Raw genomic sequence first — 21,249 nt, 5'->3', positions numbered from 1 at the left:
GGGGGGTTATTAGTTGCCCCCCATGGGGTTCTTTATTCCCTCCAGTGGGGTTATTAGTTGCCCACCAGGGGGGGTTATTAGTTGCCCACCAGGGGGGGGTATTAGTTGCCCACCAGGGGGCAGTTATTTATTCCCTCTGGGGGGGGGTTATTTATTCCCTTCGGGGGGGTTAATTTATTCCCTCCGGGGGGGGGGGGTTAATAGTTGCCCACCAGGGGGTTATTTATTCAATTCAGGGGGCTTATTAGTTGCCCAGTGGAGAAGGGATCTGTGTGAGAATAGGGTTAGGTTGGGTTGCATTTTGCTGATAAAAATACATTGAAATCAATGGTTGAGTTGCACTTTCTGATAGCTATAAGTATAAATTGTTGCAAAATACTATAAAATTGCAAAAATTTTCACCACACCGGCCTTTAGGCCTGTTTGGGGGGCTGCTAGTGTTAGGCGTAGATTGGGGAGAGTTAGTGTGATAATTGGGGTTCAGAGGGGCCTGGTAGAATATCGGTATAATTACAGGCGCTCCTTCTGAATGTACGCGTCTCTCCTGCTCCACCATACACCTCCAGTGCGTCTATCATTTCACCACCGGTCAGCTTGGCACAGGGAGAGACCAATGAATGATGGATGGGGAAATGGAAACGTTCACCATGGATTCCATCGGTCTGACTGTACCGGAATCCGATCACAATATCCTGATATTGGAAAGGGTCTGGATGGGAGGGTCCAGTGGCGTAGCTAAAGAGCTGTGGGCCCCGATGCAAGTTTTACATGGGGCCCCCCCAAGCACTCTATACATAACAATTGATACGGCGCACCAAAACCTGCCAAGGACAACCCCAGTGTCAGAGGTGCAAGAAGGGGATGGGGAACAGCTTGTTACTGATTACCACTATTCAAAGTATCTGTAGAAGTGATTATTACCAGCACAGGACCAATAGAGAGCTAATACTGTGATAGAGGGTGGACCCTTCGGGGCCCCTCTGGCCCAAGGGCCCCGATGCGGTCGCTACCTCTGCACCCCCTATTGCTACGCCCCTGGGAGGGTCCTGCTGGGCGTCCAGTCCCCATACCACGGCCGCTGTACATCAGGATGGGGGTTAATAGGCTGTAAAATGCTGCTGACCTGTAATAAGCCGCTGGTAATTATCAGCCATTAGCTGCAGGAATCTACTCGCCTCCACTGCAAACTACTCCACAGCCATTATAAGGGAGCTCCCCGCATAAATGGCTCTAATTACTGCGGCAAGGGAAGCCATAATAGACGTGGTCATCCCCCTTCTCTCCCCCAAACTCGGATACACACAAACCACACTCCGGAGAAACGCCACTCCGTAACGCCATAAACACTTGTCATAACTGTCAGCACAAACGCCCATTAGTGATTTATTTCAGGTATTTTAGAACCAGCGCTATACAGATGCGATAAGGGTCTTCCTGGAAGCATACATATTGTCCCACCTCCGGAGAGTTGGCCAGCTGCTACCTGGTGCATGTACTGATAGTAAGCTAGCTGCAGTGTGTGCTGATCTCTGCTGCCTCCAGTATGTACAGTATAAGCTGTTACTCTGTGTCTGTACTGATAGTAAACTAGCTGCAGTGTGTGCTGACCTCTGCTACCGCCAGAATGTACAGTACAACCTGTTACTCTGTGCCTATACTGATAGTAAACTAGCTGCAGTGTGTGCTGACCTCTGCTATCTCCAGTATAAGCTGTTACTATGTGCCTGTACTGATAGTAAGCTAGCTGCAGCATGCGCTGATCTCTGCTACCTCTACTATGTACAGTATAAGCTGTTACTCTGTGCTTGTACTGATAGTAAACTAGCTGCAGTTTGCTTTTTTATGAACTATATTAATTGTATCCATTGTGTCTTCCTGTAGGTGGATGGCACATCTGCCACTGCTTGCACTACCAATCCCAGGTGACGGAACGGCGACTGGAGGGATGAGACGGGTTCTGTCCAATCCTCTACCTCAGCTGGGACTCCACCCACTTCCAGGAGGACAGGGAGCAGCTGCACAGACTTTTATAGCCCGCACAGCACCTGCCGTGGGATGTTCTATTTTATGATTATTATTATTCAGTATTACGAGACTTTCGTTTTTGCCTATTTTTGTAATTTTTTTTTAAACGTTTTCCTCCGTGTGTCGGTGGAGCGCCCAACTTTTATCTTCCGTTTTTTGTAACTAAAAAGCTTCCGCTATTGACAAAAAGCCTTTTTTTTAAAGAAATTTCTGTGATACAGAAAAGGAACGGACTCTTTGGACCATTTGTGGATTTTACTGTATTCGGTGAGGAGGAGTTTTGTGGGTGGAGCCGACTGGCGAAAGCCGAAGGGTCCCTCCAATACGACCAACCTTCTCACGCACATTCCAATAAATATTGCTTTAATATGCGCCGGAACTGACGTCTTTTCATCACAAGTTAACAGATCTTTTACGTTTTATTCACTTTCTGATTTCACTGAATCTGGTCTGTGGTTTCTCCTGAGTGTTTTTGTGTGTTTTTTTTATTTTGATAGTTCATTAAAAAAAGAAACAAAAACTCACTACAATCTTTCTGCCATGTGATTGTGCAGATCTGGTTGGATAGGTTTAAATCTGGCCACGCCCATATTTACCCTGACTTATCACAATCGGTTTGCCAGGTGATTTTATAGATTGAGGACTTGCTGCGATCCATCCACCAATCTTCCCGTATATTTACTCACATAAAGGTGGCCACACACCATGCAATTTTTATATTTCTTTTCAATTAAAGAATTACAATAAATTTTTCTGATTGGTCATATTTTTCACCAAAAAATGTAATCACAAGAGGTCAGCGCTCACAGCAAGAGTTAAAACAAGTCAGCCAGTTCGCCCTCTCTTCACAATAAACATAAATAAAAGACAAGAGAGATGGCGCTCTGGCAAAATCACAATGCATAAAAACGTCCGTGTACTGAGGACCTAAAAATTATAAAATGTCCATAAACATCTGAAATTTTCAAAATATCTTCTTCTGTATGTGATACACGATCTGCTGCATATCCTATTTTAATTGCATGTGAGTGGACCACCACCAACACCCTTTGTGTGCCACTCACCGCTGTAGTAGACCAACCAATGGTCTATATGCACCTTGGGACCGCTCCCGGGTCGTCCCTCACCTCTCGGTAGACGCCGGGGTGCCTCTTTTGTCGTTTCTCCGCTGCGCATACGGTAGACGCCGGGGTGCCTCCTTTATCGTTTCTCCGCTGCGCATACGGTAGACGCCGGGGCACCCCGGCGTCTACCGTATGCGCAGCGGAGAAACGACAGGGTCAGCCAAAGCCAGCCAGCCCGGCCACCTATGCGGGGGAGAGCCCGTGCCAAAATTACTCATACTTTTAAACGTACGTGGAGATTGTAAGTACAATCGTTTTTTATCATTAAAACGATTTTTAGCAGTATTACGCTATGTTGAGCATTTTCTATTGAGGTATATGACAAACTGCATCTGGATTGTAAAGAGCATTGATCGAGAGGTGGGGGACGACCCGGGAACGGTCCCAAGGTGCATATAGACCATTGGTTGGTCTACTACAGCGGTGAGTGGCACACAAAGGGTGTTGGTGGTTGTCCACTCACATGCAATTGAAATAGGATATGCAGCAGATCGTGTATCACATACAGAAGAAGATATTTTGAAAATTTCAGATGTTTATGGACATTTTATAATTTTAGGCCTTTAGTACACGGACGTTTTCATGCATTGTGATTTTGCCAGAGCGCCATCTCTCGTCTTTTATTCATATTTTTTCAAATGTTAAAATCAATGCACCCCATACCTGTGTTTCATTTTTTTTTTCCCCCTATGATGAAAATAAATGATTGAAAAATTGCTCGGGTGTATCAAGAACTTGACAATCTACCCTACACCATTTAATCTTCATAAAGATTGATCGGAAAAATTCACCACTCCTGATTAACTTTTTTTTTTTAACTAAACAAAAAAACGTACATTTCGTCTGCGAGCCGCGATTGGAGGCTTGCAGGCTGTTCACGGAGACACCCTCCGTGAACTGACATGGTTCGAGCGGCCATTTCCATGGAAACCTACAAACGACCAGCCGCCGCCTATCGGCATCAGGCGGTCGTTATGTGGTTAAAAGAAATATATTGAACAAGGATAGCAATTTCTTACATTGGTATGAGGTTAATGATATTTAATGTCAATTTATTTTTCAGCCTAGACTAACCGCAACCTTCTGCTTGCAGCTGACTCTTGAACTCAGAATTTACAATGCTTCTGTGCCAGGGAGTCTCAGTTATGTAAGAATTGAGTAAACAAGGGGTCTTATCTGTTTTGTCATAAATCAGCCAAGATCCTCTCAAGACCCTATTTGGATGTCTAGTTTCAACTAAGGCACTGTAATAAAAAAAAAATCTATGTATTCCCTTTTGATGTTGCATGTATATAGCTGTGTGTACCAACATCTTGTCAGCATACAGGATTCAGTCTGACGAAGGCAGCACAGCCAAAAGCTTACTCTTGTATTGTTAAATGGCAACTGAAGCGAGAGAGATATGGAGGCTGCCATATTTATTTCCTTTTAAGCAATACCAGTTTGCCTGGCTATCCTGCTATTCCTCTCTCTCTAATACTTTTAGCCATAGCCCCTGAACAAGCATGCAACAGATCAGGCGTTTCTGACATACAGATCTAAAAGATTAGCTTCAGACTTGTTTCTGACATTATTTAGACTCTAGGACTGCCAGGCAACTGGTATTGTGTAAAAGGAAGCAAATATGGCAGCCTCCATATATTTCTCACTTCAGTTTTTTTGGAGGGTCTAAAAGCTTATGAAAAAATTGCACTGCTTTTAGAGAAACTCTGGATGTAATTATACCGCCAGGGAGATTAAAATGCATAGAAAGTACTTTACTGAAAACAAATATCATCCCAAAAATCCTAATGTGTGGCAAAAAAACAAGATCTACATCATTTGGGTGTGATCAGTAGAGATAGTCATTGGCAAATGAAAGGGAGGAGCGCTGTCGGGTGAAAATTGCTCTGTTATAAGGGTAAAAACCTCTAAGGGCTCTTTCACATTAGGGCAGATTTTCTGCGTTTCAACGCAAAGGGTAAAGTTTGCGTTACCCAAGGTGAAATGAAAGTCCATAGACTTTCATTTTAGCTTTCACATATAACGCAGCCTTTTTGTGCGTTGCGTTACACTGACTGCACCCAGGTGCAGTTTTTCGGCCGACGCTAGCTTTATGCGTTACAATGTTAGTCAATGTAAAACGCACACTATGCGTGTTTGTAATCCATTAACGCAGGCAATCAGTCCCAGAATGCAACAGAGGAACAATGTAGAAAGTTGAAAACTAAAAGAAAAAAAAATTACCTGCGTTTTTCTATGTGCTGTAACGCATTGAAAACGGATTAAAAACGCACACTCACTGCAGTGCAACGCATATTAAAACGCATACAACAAAACTTATGCTTTGAGCGTTCTCCAATGCAAGCTCTGATGTGAAAGAGCCCTTAGGGCTCGTTTCCACTAGTGCGAATCCGCATGCGGGCACTGCACGCGGATTCGCATAGGCAATGTCAGTGGATGGGGCTGTTTACACTTCTGCGGGTGCGGCAGCGTTTTTTGAAGCGGCAGAAATCTGCACGGCAGAGCCGTCAGATTTCGCGTGCAGAAGGAATGTGCACGAATCGCCGCTAATGTATCTTAATAGGGAAATCGCATGCGGGGTGACCATGCGTTTTTTGACGCGAAATCGCATGCGATTTCGCATAGGTAATAATGTTAATTTACACCAGCAGTGACATGGTTAAATTCGCATATACCTTACCTATGCGGAATCGCATGCGAAATTGCTGCAAAAACGCATGCGGAATTGCACCTGCATGCGATTTCGTCCGCGGTGGAATGCAGGCGATTCCGCACCGCACTAGTGGAAACGAGCCCTTAGTGTTAAAGGGACTCCGAGCACTTCTCATGGGCATGCCTTTAAGACAGACTACCTCCAACAAAGTTGTGCTATGACCCCCTCTGGAGGCGCCTCTTGCAATGGCCATGCGTATCACTTCCTCTTCCTGCTTCATTCAGTGATGCACTTCTCTAACAGAGAAGACAGGGGTGACCCGAAAGTTATAACATAGCCAAGATGGCAGCTGCAATTTTTTAATTTGAAATCTAATGAAAACTATTTGGTGTAGAATGGCGATTCAGGCATCAAATGAAAGAGGAGAGCACAAGCTACAGAAAGGTACTGGTCGGAGTCTTAAAGGCATTCCCATGAGAGGTGCTCGGAGTCACTTTAAAGTGGATCATTTTATTGTATCATGTGATACCACCTTTAGTTTTGATTGTACATCTCTCTAAAGGTATCCATTTAGTATTACATTTTTAAAATCATTAGACTCCTATAACAAAATCGGTTATTATTGCGTTTGAAAAGTATGGCTTGCCATTCATGCCCAAGGCACTCCCATTTCCCTGCATGTGCACATAGCAGGAAGCATTGCCAATGTAGATGAGCATTACCTGCACTAATCAGATAACAGACACACCCAGTACTCCATGTGCTGGCAGTGAGGAATGGATGCAGCCATCTCTGCAGATAAAACCTATGAAATAAATCTGAAATGTTTGCACAATTATTTGTGATGTGTAAAAAGGGGCTAATGTTGACTACTTAAGCTCTGCCCTGCAACTCTTACCCTCAGATAGGACAACAGCTCATCTCCCTATATCTGGTGTGTGCAGCCTACTCCGACCCCACTGTCAGGAAGTCACTAACTAACCCGGTAAGACTGAGCGGATACAAATAATCATTTACTTCACATGAAATGTGTGGAAAACATGAGTTCCTCACTTAAGTAACTGGTTCTCCCACCTCTGGCACCAGTAACTGCCCCTGAACATGGTGGATCTCTCCTGTACATTGGCTGAGGAATTGCAGCCCGCTCCTTCTTATCGAACAGCTGAACTCTTGGGTGTTGCTGCTTTCCATTCAAGGTCCTTCCTGGATGTTTCTATAGGACTAAAGTCCAGATTCCACCATTCCCCAGTGTTTCCTTGGCAGATGGACTTGTGTGTTTAGGGTGGGGTTGTTGCACAACCTAGGTTCTCTAGAGTTTAGTTCAGACGGATGTTCTAAATGTGTAGTTCCTGCAGAATTAAACGGTACAATTGAAAATTCAAAGCTCCATTGCAAATATCCTGGTCTAGAGGCAGAAAAGTTGGGTTTACCCGTGCTTCCACCACCACGTTTCATGGTTGGTCTAAGGTTCTCTGAATCTGTTTGCCATTCACCAAAAACAAGTTTCTGTGCAAGGGAGAGAGGTGGATTTTTAGTACACAGAACCTGCTACTGCATGCCCTCTGGCTTATCATGTTGATCTTAGCAAGCTCTCTAGATGGTCAGCAAGTTCTCTCTGGATAATCGTGTATTTCTACTTATAACCCTACATATAAAAAGGCTTTGGGAAATTATCAATAATGGTAATATTACCGATATTCTACTATATTCTAACCTATCCCTCACACGAACCCTTCACTATGGACACCTACTACTTACCCTACCTATTCCTAACACTAATCTGCTGCAGGGGGGTTCCACTTCATGATAGCCTAATCGAGAATGGCCATTTACTGGCCCCGCGGTGCCTCCACTGAGCTCTGTGCCCCAGAACTAAATCCCTGGTGCTGCTATCACTCCCATCACTATTGTAACCACCACTGCCCTCTCCAGTGTCTCCACCACTATTTGGAGTTCGGGTACATTGTAACCCTACTCTGTGCACCAACACTTGCTTCCCTTTGATGATGGCTGGAGTTCAGCGATCTAATAGCTCAGCTCTGCCGCCAAAGTTGTCCATTTTGAGCCACCATAGCTACAATTTACATTGCAGTGTAAAGTGACACCTACGTTTCCAGGCGCACTATGCGCCCAAATGCTTGCTTCCACCATAAGGGTTCAGTGTACTGATGGTGGACTCAGGGTCACATGCATTCCCCATTGCAAGAAATGGCTTAAAGTACATCTGAAGTGAGAGGTATATGGAGGCTGCCATATTTCCTGTTAAACAATACCAGTTCCCTGGCAGCCCTGCTGATCTTCATATCAGTAGTGTCTGAATCACAAACCTTAACCTGCTGGGCGGTCTGGACGAGCTCAGCTCGTCCAGTACCGCCGGAGGCTGCCGCTCAGGCCCTGCTGGGCCGATTTGGCTGAAATAAAAAGCAGCACACGCAGCCGGCACTTTGCCAGCCGCGTGTGCTGCCTGATCGCCGCCGCTCTGCGGCGATTCGCCGCGAGCAGCGGCGAAAGAGGGCCCCCCTAGCCGCCTGAGCCCTGCGCAGCCGGAACAAAAAGTTCCGGCCAGCGCTAAGGGCTGGATCGGAGGCGGCTGACGTCACGACGTCGGCTGACGTCGATGACGTCACTCCGCTCGTCGCTATGGCGACGATATAAGCAAAACAAGGAAGGCCGCTCATTGCGGCCTTCCTTGTTTATTCTGGGCGCCGGAGGCGATCGGAAGATCGCCTCCGGAGCGCCCTCTAGTGGGCTTTCATGCAGCCAACTTTCAGTTGGCTGCATGAAATAGTTTTTTTTTTATTAAAAAAAAACCCTCCCGCAGCCTGCCTGGCGATCTTAATAGAACGCCAGGCAGGTTAAACAAGCATGCAGCTAATCCAGTCAAACTTCAGTCAGATCACATCATCTGCTGCATGCTTGTTCAGTGGCTATGGCTAAACCTATTAGAGGCAGAGGATCAGCGGGGCTGCCAGGCAATGTGCATTGTTTAAAAGGAAGGAAATATGTCAGCTTCCATATCCTCTCACTTCAGGTGTCCATTAAAGGTGCATAGACATGCATTTCAACCCGTAGTCCTCAGGATTCCACCCCAGGTTGGCACAACTGGTGGGAGGAGGAGCCTAGGACCATAAAATGCATTAAAAATACTAAAATGGAAAAATAGCTTGGCCTTCTTCTCTAGGTGAATGACCCAGTCAAACATCGACTATAATGGGACATCGACTATAATGGAAACTTTTTTAAATTGCATGAAGATTGCGCGTTTTGCAGGCTGACGCTGCTTCTTCCTCAGGTGAATAACAAGTTGTGCCGGGTGGCCAGACAGTCAGGAATGAGCACCTGTCATCGATCTTTGCTCAAGTTCATAGAGATGTGCTCGGTCATTGACTGGGTCATGGCCAGAATTGGTTTTAGCAACAACAGGGCACATTTACATCACAGAAGCAGCAGCAAATGACTGAGAATAAAAAAAATCAGAATAGTAATAGTACAAACTTGCACACTGGTGAACAGCCTTGGGTTGGGTTGGGGGGGTGGGCAGTATAAGGCTAAGTGAAGTACCCCTGTTTGCACCAACATGCCTGGACCTAACAGTGGTCTGGTGGAGGCTCAAGTGTGTGGAAAAAGTTTTGGGACCTTTTTCCTGAGAGATTCAATAACCACTTTTAGGAGTTCCCCAGAAATCTCCTTTGATGGAGAGAGACATGATGGTGGCTCTCCATACGTATGACCTGTGATGAGATCTCCCTCAGATCAGATGGTGCAGACTGAAGACCCAGAACACCTACACCAATGAGGGTGCGTTTCCACTAGTGCGGTGGGAAATCGATGCGGATTCTCCGCGGACGAATTCGCATGCAGGAGCGAAATCGCATGCGGTTGTATGCGAATTTTACCGCAAATTCGCATACGATTTCGCATGGATGACGCTGTGTGCGAATTTAACCATGTTAGTGCCTGTGTGCTTTTTCATTGATTCCATGCGAAATCATATGCGAATTCGCATGAAAATTCGCATGAAAAAACACCATGCGAATTCCCTATTAAATACATTGTATGCGAATCGCATGCGTGTGTGCGGTGTCCGAATTCGGATGACTCTGCTGAGCAGATTTTTCCTGCACAAGAAAACGCTCCGTTTTCCTGACAAGTGGACACAGACTCATTCACTTTTATTGGTTATGCGAATTTGCATGCGGGGAACGCATGCGAATTCGCGTTAGTGGAAATGCACCCTCAGACTTGCCAGAAATGTAACTATGGATCATTTCCCTCGATAAATCGATGAGTAAGCATCAACTTCGGGACTCTTTTGCTGATATGTGGTCTGATTGTCTGGATCCTATGAAGAAGACATCATGGCCGCCTCTGTGAGGACGCTGGCGTGAGGGAAGATAGATGTCTGAGGATCCCAGCAGAGAGAAGACAGATGGAGACATCCCAGATTACTTTGCAGTAATTAAGCCGGTGTTATTTATTGGCCATTTATTCCGTTCATTATACATGATCAGCTCTGGCATTACCATCTCCCCGGAGACGCCAAATCTTTCAATGAAATCCATTAATATATTCTGACCGTCATTCGTTTTATAACAGCATGTCTAATGTAGCGGAAGTTACTTCTGTGTTCACATTTACAGCATGACCCAATGAAGAGGACCTGTCCCCAAACATTGCTGATCATGCAGGAGAACTGAAGAGGACCTGTCACCCAGTGCCTGCTGTCCATATACCAGAGCACTGAAGAGGACCTGTCACCCAGTGCCTGCTGTCTCTATACCAGAGCACTGAAGAGGATCTGTCATCCAGAGTCTGCTGTCCATATACTAGCAGCAAATGGAGCCAGTGCACTATCTGCAAAGAGTTTGTATGTTTTCTCCGTGTTTGTGTGGGTTTCCTCCGGGCACTCCGGTTTCCTCCCACATCCCAAAACATACAGATAAGTTAATTGGCTTCCCCCTAAATAAAAATTGGCCCTAGACTATAGTACTTACACTACATAATATAGACATATGGCAATGGTAGGGATAAGATTGTGAGCTCCTCTGAGGGACAGTTAGTGACAAGACAATATATATACTGTACAGCGCTGCGTAATATGTCGGTGCTATATAAATACTAAATAATAATAATAATACCAGAGGACCTGTCCCCCGGTGCCTGCTGTCCATATACCAGAGCACTGAAGAGGACCTGTCACCCAGTGCCTGCTGACCATATACCAGACTACTGAAGAGGACCTGTCACCCAGTGCCTGCTGTCCATATACCAGAGCAGTTAAGAGGACCTGTCACCCAGTGCGTGCTGTCCATATCCCAGAGCACCTGTCTCCCGGTGCCTGCTGTCCATATACCAGAGCACTGAAGAGGACCCGTCACCCAGTACCACTGTCCATATACCAGAGCACTGAAGAGGACCTGTCACCCAGAGTCTGCTGTCCATATTCCAAAGCACTGAAGAGGATCTGTCACCCAGTGCCTGCTGTCCATATACCAGAGCACTGAAGAGGACCTGTCACCCAGAGTCTGCTGTCCATATACCAGAGCACTGAAGAGGACCTGTCACCCAGAGTCTGCTGTCCATATACCAGAGCACTGAAGAGGACCTGTCACCCAGTACCACTGTCCATATACCAGAGCACTGAAGAGGACCTATCATCCAGTGCTTGCTGTCCATATACCAGAGCACTGAAGAGGACCTGTCACTCAGACGTTTATGCCCATACCAGCGAACTGAAGAGGACCAGTTCTCCTTCTCTCCTGTAAAGGTAACCATACACTGGTCAATATTTTTTATCGATATCTGGCCGATTCAAACATTTGATCGGATCTGCTTAAAATCAACACCACAAATGATTCCTGATCGTTTTCCTCCCAAAATCGATTGATTCAGTTGATCTCGCTGGATGGACTCGTAGTGTGTACAGGCAGAGCTCTCCCTGCCACGGAAGTGTGATCAATGACGCGCCACTGGGCCTAGCGCTTGCGCACTCCGGCCAACCCGCAAGCAGCTTCTTCTGGCTTTTAGGAGAGAACAGAGGGGGGTAGAGCTAAATGGGGCAGTGGGTAATATGCAGGGCCGGGTCTAGCTATAATGGGGCATAGGGCAATAGTAACCTGGAGGCCCACCTGATAATGGGTCAGTGCATTGATGGAGCAAGGAAGGTGGACCGGCTGCCCATAGCAGTGCTGCCCAGTTCCCTGTCCCATGTGCACTTTCACTAGAGGTGAAGGTTAAAAAGTGCGCCCCCCTTGGCTGCCCCAAGTATAGGTAATAAATGTGCCCCAATACTGCCTGTAAGGAGGACACTTGGGGGCCCTCTAGGGCATGAGGCCTGCTCCCCCATTCTTACCATTTTATTCGCTCACCGTAGATCAAAATGACTTCTCCTGTGGCTGGAGAGATTCCTCCACTCGCTCTGTCTGTCCAGATACACAAGTGAGGGGAACCTGTGTGGATAATATCTGTACAATCCGAATATACCAGACTGGGAACCTACAGAGGCTGGTCCTATTGTGAAACTTGTGTTCCTTCAGTTGTTGTTGTGGTCATTTGTGCATATTTGTGTAGTGTGTTTATGTTGTGTGTTTATGTATAGCTGGATATTGTTATTGTTATTATGTATAACTGGATCTTATTATTGCCCCGTTTATGTATAGCTGGATCTTGTTATTGTTATTTGTGTATAGCTGGATCTTGTTATTGTTATTTGTGTATAGCTGGATCTTGTTATTGCCCTGTTTATGTATAGCTGGATATTATTTGTGTATAGCTGGATCTTGTTATTGTTATTTATGTATAGCTGGATCTTATTTGCCTGTTTATGTAGCTGTTTTTGTTCTGCTGTAGTTTTACAAGGTTTTTGTACTTTATAGAGCTGTTATTAGACATTCCGGAAATAATAACAAATTGTTAGCTTACTCTGACACTTGGAATGAATGTAGTTAGCTGTTGGTGTCCCAGGAAATAGGCTGCCACTAGGGGGTGATGTTGTTACCTCATAGACTAAAGAGTGGCCGGGTTCCAGGACAGTTATAGATAGCAGGTTAGGCTTCTGTCTGTGACACGTTACCACAGCACCGTCGCTGCAGCCGCCCAGGGCCGGGCCGAGGCATAGGCTGGAGAGGCCCCAGCCTCAGGGCGCAGTGTAGGAGGGGGCGCAGAATTCATTCAGCTGTTATTCCTAATTGTGTTTGAAGCAGAAAGAAATAATAAAAGGGGATACATGGCAGTGACTGCAAGCCAGATAACTAGATATTAAGGTGTTGGTGAGGTTGTGGGCCCTGTGGCCCTCTTAGTCTAATAGCAATCAGTGTGTGACAGCTGGGGTGCAGGGATGGGGGGGCGCACTTTGGTGTCTCAGCCTTGGGTGCTGGAGGACCTTGTCCCAGCTCAGCAGAAAAGCATTGTCTGCCTCATGGAAGCAGGGAGTTTGGGTGCCCACTAGCGGCAGAAGTTCGGACGCCGCCAGAGCAGCCCATTGTAATTATCCACAAGGAATAATTTATATATAAATGATTTTTTTTTTATTCCAGAAGAGGAAGGGTTAAAGAGAATCTGAAGTGAAATTAAAAATTAAAATCAGATACTCACCTAAGGAGAGTGGAGGCTCTGGGTCCTACAGAGCCTCCCGTTCTCCTCATGATCCCCGCGTTCCGCCTTTACAAATCCACAACCCATGGGTGGTACACTGCTCTCTTCTGGTGGGCGGGACTCTATAGCACTCGGGCTTCGGAAGATGGCGGCTCCGTAATGCGCATAGGCGAGCGCCCTCTCTCACGCAGTACGGAGCTGGCGGTCTACGGGAGGACTTGGTTCCCGAAGACCCCCGAAGCCTCCTGTGGCGGGAGATTTGAACTGGGAATCCAGCACTGGAACGCAGTGACCGTGAGAGGAGCGGGAAGGCTTATTAGGACCCAGTGCCTCCCCTCTCCTTTGGTAAACATCTTTTGTTTTTATTATTTATTTATTTTTTTACTACATATTCTCTTTAAAGGATACCCGATGTGACATGTGACATGATGAGATTGACATGGGTATGTACAGTGCCTAGCACACAACTAGGCTGTGTTCCTTTTTTTCTTTCTCTGCCTGAAAGAGTTAAACATCAGGTATGTAAGTGGCAGTTCCTGTCTGAGTCAGGACTGGGACAAACTACAGCGTGACCCTAACTGATAAGTAATTACAACTATAACACACTTTCCTAGCAGAAAATAGCTTCAGAGAGCAGGAAAGAGATAAAAAGGTAAAATGGTTCATAGATTTTAGCTCTGGCATACTACAGTGAATTCTTTGAGCAAAAACAATAGAACAGTAAAAACTTAAATATAAAATAAAACTGTGGAATATTTTGAAAAAGTAATTTTTAGGAGGAGGAGGATAGATACAATTGTTACAATTTCTTTAGTTTATTTTCACCTCGGGTGTCCATTTAAAGAGGAACTGAAGATACTTAAAAAAAGAAAAAAAGTTTCACTTACCTGGGGCTTCTGTGAGCCCCCTGCAGCCGCCCTGTGCCTCGATGTCCTGGAACGATGCTCCGGTCCCCAGCCGCGGCGTAGTTTCAGTTTCACAGTAGCGCATGCGCAGAACACGTACAGCGCAGTACATGTCCTGTAGTACGCATACACCACATGTGTAGGACGGCCACAGAGACATGAATGAGAGCGAGGACGCGTGCGGCCAGAGCCGTGGCGGGGGACTGAAGCATCGTTCCAGGACGTTGAGGGTACAGGGCGGCTGCGGGGGGGGGGGGGGGGGGAACAGCAGAAGCCCCAATAAGTGAAACACTTTTTTTTTTTTTTTTTTTTGCAGAATCTCTCTTCAGTTCTGCTTTAAGGTTAGCTATGAAGGATTGGTGGAGGCCGGAACAGTCTAGGCATGAGCAGGGCAGTTTCTAGGCTAAATTACACCAAGCACGAGGGTGTAAAAATTGTCCTATTTCCCCACCTTCTTCTTTCTTGTTCCATTTGGCTGCTCCGCACGCCACCGGCTCCCTAGCGGTTATGTGCTTCTGCCTGCACCCCTTTGTTGCCGGTCCGCACCCAGGGCGGTCGCCCTGCCAGAAACGGCCCTGGGCATGAGGGAGGAAGAGTTAAGGTTAGGTGTGGGGGCAGAGCTGGGACAAGGTCCTCCAGCACCCAAGGCTGAGACACCAAAGTGCGCCCCTCCATCCCTCCCACCCCAGCCGTCACACACTGATTGCTATTAGACTAAGAGGGCCACAGGGCCCCCAACCTCCCCAACACCTTAATATGTAGTTATCTGGCTTGCAGTCACTGCCATGTATCCCGTTTTCTTATTTCTTTCTGCTGCAAACACAATTAGGAATGACAGCTGAATGAATTGTGCGCCCCCTCCTACACTGCGCCCTGAGGCTGGAGCCTCTCCAGCCTATGCCTCAGCCCGGCCCTGTGTGGGGGTGTGGGTTGGTTAAGGTTAGGGGCATTGGTAGTGGGAGGATTCAGTGTGAGAATAGGCTTGGGTTTACCTATAGTAAGCTATCGGCATTTAATACCAATATTTGACTATAATTTTTACACTTTAACTACTTGCCGACTGGTTCACGCCAATTGGCATGAGCAGTGCGGCCGCCTCAGGACCGCTCCATGCCGATTGGCGTGCACGGCCGTTTATGGGCCTAACAGGAGATCGCGCGCAGGATGCGTGCGCATCTCCCGCTTGGGGGCGGAGCTCTTCTCCACCTTCAGTCTCCGAGCATCAATTGTCGCTAGGGAGACTGTTACACGGCGAAACCGCCGTCTACTTACTTTGTACAGCACTGCAATCTGCAGCAGCGCTGTACTGGGGCAGCCGTGTGACATGGCTGTCCCCCTGGGACACAGGGAAGCGATCCGCTTTCATAGGCCGAAGCCTATGATCAGGATCAGGCATGGTCGGAAGAGCTTATTTCCGATTCTGCGGTAATTCCGCATACCGTCAAGACGAAATTCTGCTACCGCTGCATTCTGGCGTAAATCCGCTACATTCCGGCGGAAATCCGCATAATTCTGCCGGGTACATTTTCCGTAATTTTTAAATGGATGTCCGTAAATTTCGGAGGAATTACTCAGATGCTCATTTGAAACATCGTTTTTGTATCTGAAATTTAAGATGATCATCAATAATGTTGATAATAGTCTATTGTTAATAAAGTTGATTTGTACTTTTTAAATTTGGCTAAAAAAAGTACTTTAGTTTTTTGCGGAAATCCGTTTCTTTTGTAATGCAGAGTGATTGGGTGGCGCCAAGGCGGAAGTTGGCAGATGTCACTTCCAGCCAGGAGTCCCTGAGTGCATGTGGACAACGATAGTGAAGAGAGGACAGGACAGGAGGAGTGACGTCAGCATCAGCAAGCATTTGCAAGTGAATTCACCAGCTGATCATGATTGGTCAACTAATTCCGGATCTCCTGATTGGTCAAAAAATTCAGATTCCGAATTCACGGTGTTCCGCATATTCCGACTACCGTTTTGTAATTTCCGCGGTACAATGCGGAACACCCAATTCCGGCGGAATTTCAGAAAATTAGCTTCCGCGGAATTCGGAAGCTCATGCCTGGCGCTGGCCAGTCGGGTAGTAAAAAAAATAAAAAAAGCTAAATTTTATTTAAAAATAATACAAATAAATATTTATAAAAAAAAAAAAAACATTGTAGGGGAGATCAGACCCCACCAACAGAGAGCTCTGTTGGTGGGGAGAAAAGGGGGGGGGGGGGGGAAATCACCTGTGTGCGGAGTTTTACGGCCCTGCAGCTTGGCCTTAAAGCTGTAGTGGCCTATTTAACAAAAAATGGCCTGGTCTTTAGGCAGGGTTAACGCTGCGGTCCTGACGTGGTTAATAGTGAGATATTGGTAAATTTACTAATATTCTGCTATTGGAATTACTGGGCGCCGAAATGACCAGGTGCCTCTCAGTGCCCTTATTTACTTACCCAATTGTCTTTCTATCTAACTTTGGCAGACATTACCTAATGCCGGGTACACACCGTGCAATTTCCCATCAGATAGACGGGTTGAAATGATTATTTGCGACAGGTTTGATCTGATTTCTGATCGCTCTATGCAAAATTAAGCATTGATCTGTCGGAAATAATCGATTTAACCCGTCTATCTGACGGGAAATTGCATGGTGTGTACCAGGCATTAAACGAACCTCCTTGTCTGAGGTGTTTACTGACAGGTTAAAGCCCACCTGCAGTGAGAGGGATATGGAGGCTGCCATATTTATTTCCTGTGAAACAATACCAGTTGCTTTTCTGTCCTATTGATCTGTTTGGCTGCGGTAGTGTCTGAATCACACATCTGAAAGACGCATGCAGCTAATCCAGTCACACTTCAGTCAAAAACATCTGATCTGCTGCATGCTTGTTCAGGGGCTGTGGCTAAAGTATTAGAGGCTGAGGATCAGCAGGACTGCCAGGCAATGTGCATTGTTGTCTCGCACTTCAGGTGCCCTTTAACAAGTTTTTTTTTTTTATCCCCTGCTTCTAGAAACTGTAGTTTCCAGAGTGGAAGCACAGAAGGCGCCCCTCTTTCCCATTCCATAATGTTGAGACAGAGCCCATATATGTGCCATATGCAGGGCCGAGCCCGAGAGAGGCTCCAGTCTCAGGGCACAGTGTAGGAGGGGGTGCAGGGCAGGCAGAGGCGAGAGAGGCTCCAGCCTCAGGGCGCAGTGTAGGAGGGGGGTGCAGGGCAGGCAGAGGCGAGAGAGGCTCCAGCCTCAGGGCGCAGTGTAGGAGGGGGGTGCAGGGCAGGCAGAGGCGAGAGAGGCTCCAGCCTCAGGGCACAGTGTAGGAGGGGGCGCAGGGCGGGCAGAGGCAAGAGAGGCTCCAGCCTCAGGGCGCAGTGTAGGAGGGGGGTGCAGGGCAGGCAGAGGCGAGAGAGGTTCCAGCCTCAGGGCGCAGTGTAGGAGGGGGGTGCAGGGCAGGCAGAGGCGAGAGAGGCTCCAGCCTCAGGGCGCAGTGTAGGAGGGGGGTGCAGGGCAGGCAGAGGCGAGAGAGGCTCCAGCCTCAGGGCGCAGTGTAGGAGGGGGGTGCAGGGCAGGCAGAGGCGAGAGAGGCTCCAGCCTCAGGGCACAGTGTAGGAGGGGGTGCAGGGCAGGCAGAGGCGAGAGAGGCTCCAGCCTCAGGGCGCAGTGTAGGAGGGGGGTGCAGGGCAGGCAGAGGCGAGAGAGGCTCCAGCCTCAGGGCGCAGTGTAGGAGGGGGGTGCAGGGCAGGCAGAGGCGAGAGAGGCTCCAGCCTCAGGGCGCAGTGTAGGAGGGGGGTGCAGGGCAGGCAGAGGCGAGAGAGGCTCCAGCCTCAGGGCGCAGTGTAGGAGGGGCACACAACTCACTCAGCTATCATTCCCCTATTGTGTTTGAATCAGAGAGAAATAAGAAAAGGGGAGACATGGCAGTGACTGCAAGCCAGATAACTAGAGATGAGGGGGGGGGGCGCTTGGGTACATCTTAGCCTAATAGCAGTCAGTGTATCATGGCTGGGGTGGGAGGGATGGGGGGTGCACTTTGGTGTCCAGCCTTGGGTGCTGGAGGATCTTGTCCCGGCTTTGGCCATGTGTGTCACCTCAAACACATACAAGGACTGTTACCTGCAGATATCGGGACTCGATCTTTCAGGTGACAGGTTGGGGTGAGTTCTGTACAGACACAATGCTAGCCTGCAGACTAGGGCTGCATCCTGTTGCTATGGAACAGGGGGAGGGCAGAAGGCACAGCACACGATGGAGCAGCACAGAATGCAGATATCGGGACTCGATCTTTCAGGTGACAGGTTGGGGTGAGTTCTGTACAGACACAATGCTAGCCTGCAGACTAGGGATGCATCCTGTTGCTATGGAACAGGGGGAGGGCAGAAGGCACAGCACACGATGGAGCAGCACAGAATGCAGATATCGGGACTTGATCTTTCAGGTAACAGGTTGGGGGTGAGTTCTGTACAGACACGTTGCTGGCCTGCAGACTAGGGATGCATCCTGTTGCTATGGAACAGGGGGAGGGCAGAAGGCACAGCACACAATGGAGCAGCACAGAATGCAGATATCGGGACTCGATCTTTCAGGTAACAGGTTGGGGGTGAGTTCTGTACAGACACGTTGCTGGCCTGCAGACTAGGGATGCATCCTGTTGCTATGGAACAGGGGGAGGGCAGAAGGCACAGCACACGATGGAGCAGCACAGAATGCAGATATCGGGACTCGATCTTTCAGGTGACAGGTTGGGGGTGAGTTCTGTACAGACACGTTGCTGGCCTGCAGACTAGGGATGCATTCTGTTGCTATGGAACAGGGGGAGGGCAGAAGGCGTGGCACAGAATGGGCGGAGTAAGTAGAGGAACAATGCCCTGAGATGATCCCTCGCTGACGGATAGGGGGTGCTGTACATGCAGTATATTCCCAGCAGAGTGCAGCTCTGGCGGGACGGGAACCATGTAGCGTGCGTAGGCGGCTTAGCGTTCCCACAGGTGATTAGCTCTGTAATAGGTTCCCTCTAAACACACAATAATATTTATTCATCAGCAGCTTGTGTTGTGTTTCCTCCTCCAGCGATCTGTCTGGCGGTGGCAGGCATGGCTGAGGCGCTCTGCAGCTGTCACTGTTTACTCACTGAGGCTGGGGAAGGGGGGGGGGTGCAGAAAGCTGGGGGGGGGATATTCATTCTCAGGTCTCATCTGAGGCTGACACAGGAAAGAGGCGTCCAGCTGACATTAGGAAACTCCTGTACTGAACACTGCCTACCAGGGCCGGCGCTACCACAGCGGCAAAGGGGGCAATTGCCCCAGGGCCCCAGAGCCTGGTACAATTGATGTACACCTGATGATATTGTGTGATGGGAGGGGAGAATTGGATCAGGCCTGGCAGCTGGCTCAGGGGACCTGGGGGTGATGTGGTTGGGGGGGGCGTTAGGGGGCCCCCAAAGTTACTTTTGTCCCAGGGCCCTATTGTAGCTATAACAGGCCCTGCTACCTTCAGCAGCATAGCTCCCACCTGTCCCTCTTTTGGGAAGCATGTCCCTCTTTTTTATTTATTTGTCCCTCTTTCAGGACTCATGGACAGATCTATGTAAATATATGTGTTTTTGTATGTTTTAATTGACTGTGAACTTTAGTACCATACTTTAAATTGATGTATTTCTTGTTTCCAGGTGTTAATATAAAAGAAAATGAACCAGGATAGAAAGGGCCAGTGTGGTTTGTATAATGAAACAGGATATTTTTCTTAGAAAAACTTTATGGGATGCGTGACTAGGGGTGGGCCTGGGGCGTGGTTAGGGGTGTGAAACAGGCGTGGCTTAAGTGTTCCTCTTTCTTATTTCAAAAAGTTGGGAGGTCTGCAGCAATAATTGTTTAACATAGTCCCGCCCACCTCCCCAACTCTCCCCTTGCAGACAGGTGTGGTGTGTCACTAAGCTGCTTTATGTAACTGAAGTTATTGAATATTTACTCATACAACTTCTTATCTTATCTATTCCAACAACAACAGAATTCTGTGGCTGACTAATCTCATGCAGACGGGTCTAGTGCTGGGGATTACGCAATCCTTCCTCTTGCTGGAGAAGACTCTGTGCTCTTCCTCAGCCAATCAGTGAATAATGGCGCACAGCGCCTATGCATAAAAATGGCGCTGCATTAAAAAGATGCGCTTATCGCTATTTATCGTTAGTATTGCATAATAATGGCGCCCTTGGAAAAGAGAACAAAAACGGCACGCAGTAACGTTATTTATCAATAACGCCGTTCATATGCCAAATAGCAGACGTTATTGCGCACAGTAACGTTATTTATCAATAGTGCCCTACATAGGCTTAGGGTTAGGCACCACCAGGGGAGATTTAGGGTTAGACACCATCTGGGAGGTCTTAGGGTTAGGCACCACCTAAGGAGGTCTTAGGGTTAGACACAACTAGGGGGTGGTTAGGGTTAGGCACCACCAGGGGAGATTTAGGGTTAGGCACCATCAGGGAGGTCTTAGGGTTAGGCACCACCATGGAGGTCTTGGGGTTAGGCACCACCAGGGAGGTCTTAGGGTTAGGCACCACCTAGGGAGGTCTTAGGGTTAGGCACCACCAGGGGAGATTTAGGGTTAGGCACCATCTGGGAGGTCTTAGGGTTAGGCACCACCATGGAGGTCTTAGGGTGAGGCACCACCTAGGGAGGTCTTAGGGTTAGGCACCACCTAAGGAGGTCTTAGGTTTAGACACAACTAGGGGGGTGGTTAGGGTTAGGCACCACCAGGGGGGTAGTTAGGGTTAGGCACCACCAGGGGGTAGTTAGGGTGGGTTAGGCACCACCAGGGGGGTCTAGCCGTAAGGGATAGGTACAGAGAGGGCTCTGTGTGAGAGTAGGGTTAGGTATAGTTACAGTACAATATACACCACCAGGGGGGTGGTTAGGGTTAGGCACCACCAGGGGGGAAGGGGGGGGTTAGAGTTAGGCACCACTAGGG

Source organism: Hyperolius riggenbachi, chromosome 12, assembly GCF_040937935.1.
Source record: "Hyperolius riggenbachi isolate aHypRig1 chromosome 12, aHypRig1.pri, whole genome shotgun sequence".
Lineage (NCBI taxonomy): Eukaryota > Metazoa > Chordata > Amphibia > Anura > Hyperoliidae > Hyperolius > Hyperolius riggenbachi.
Note: the sequence above shows the minus strand (reverse complement) of the source record.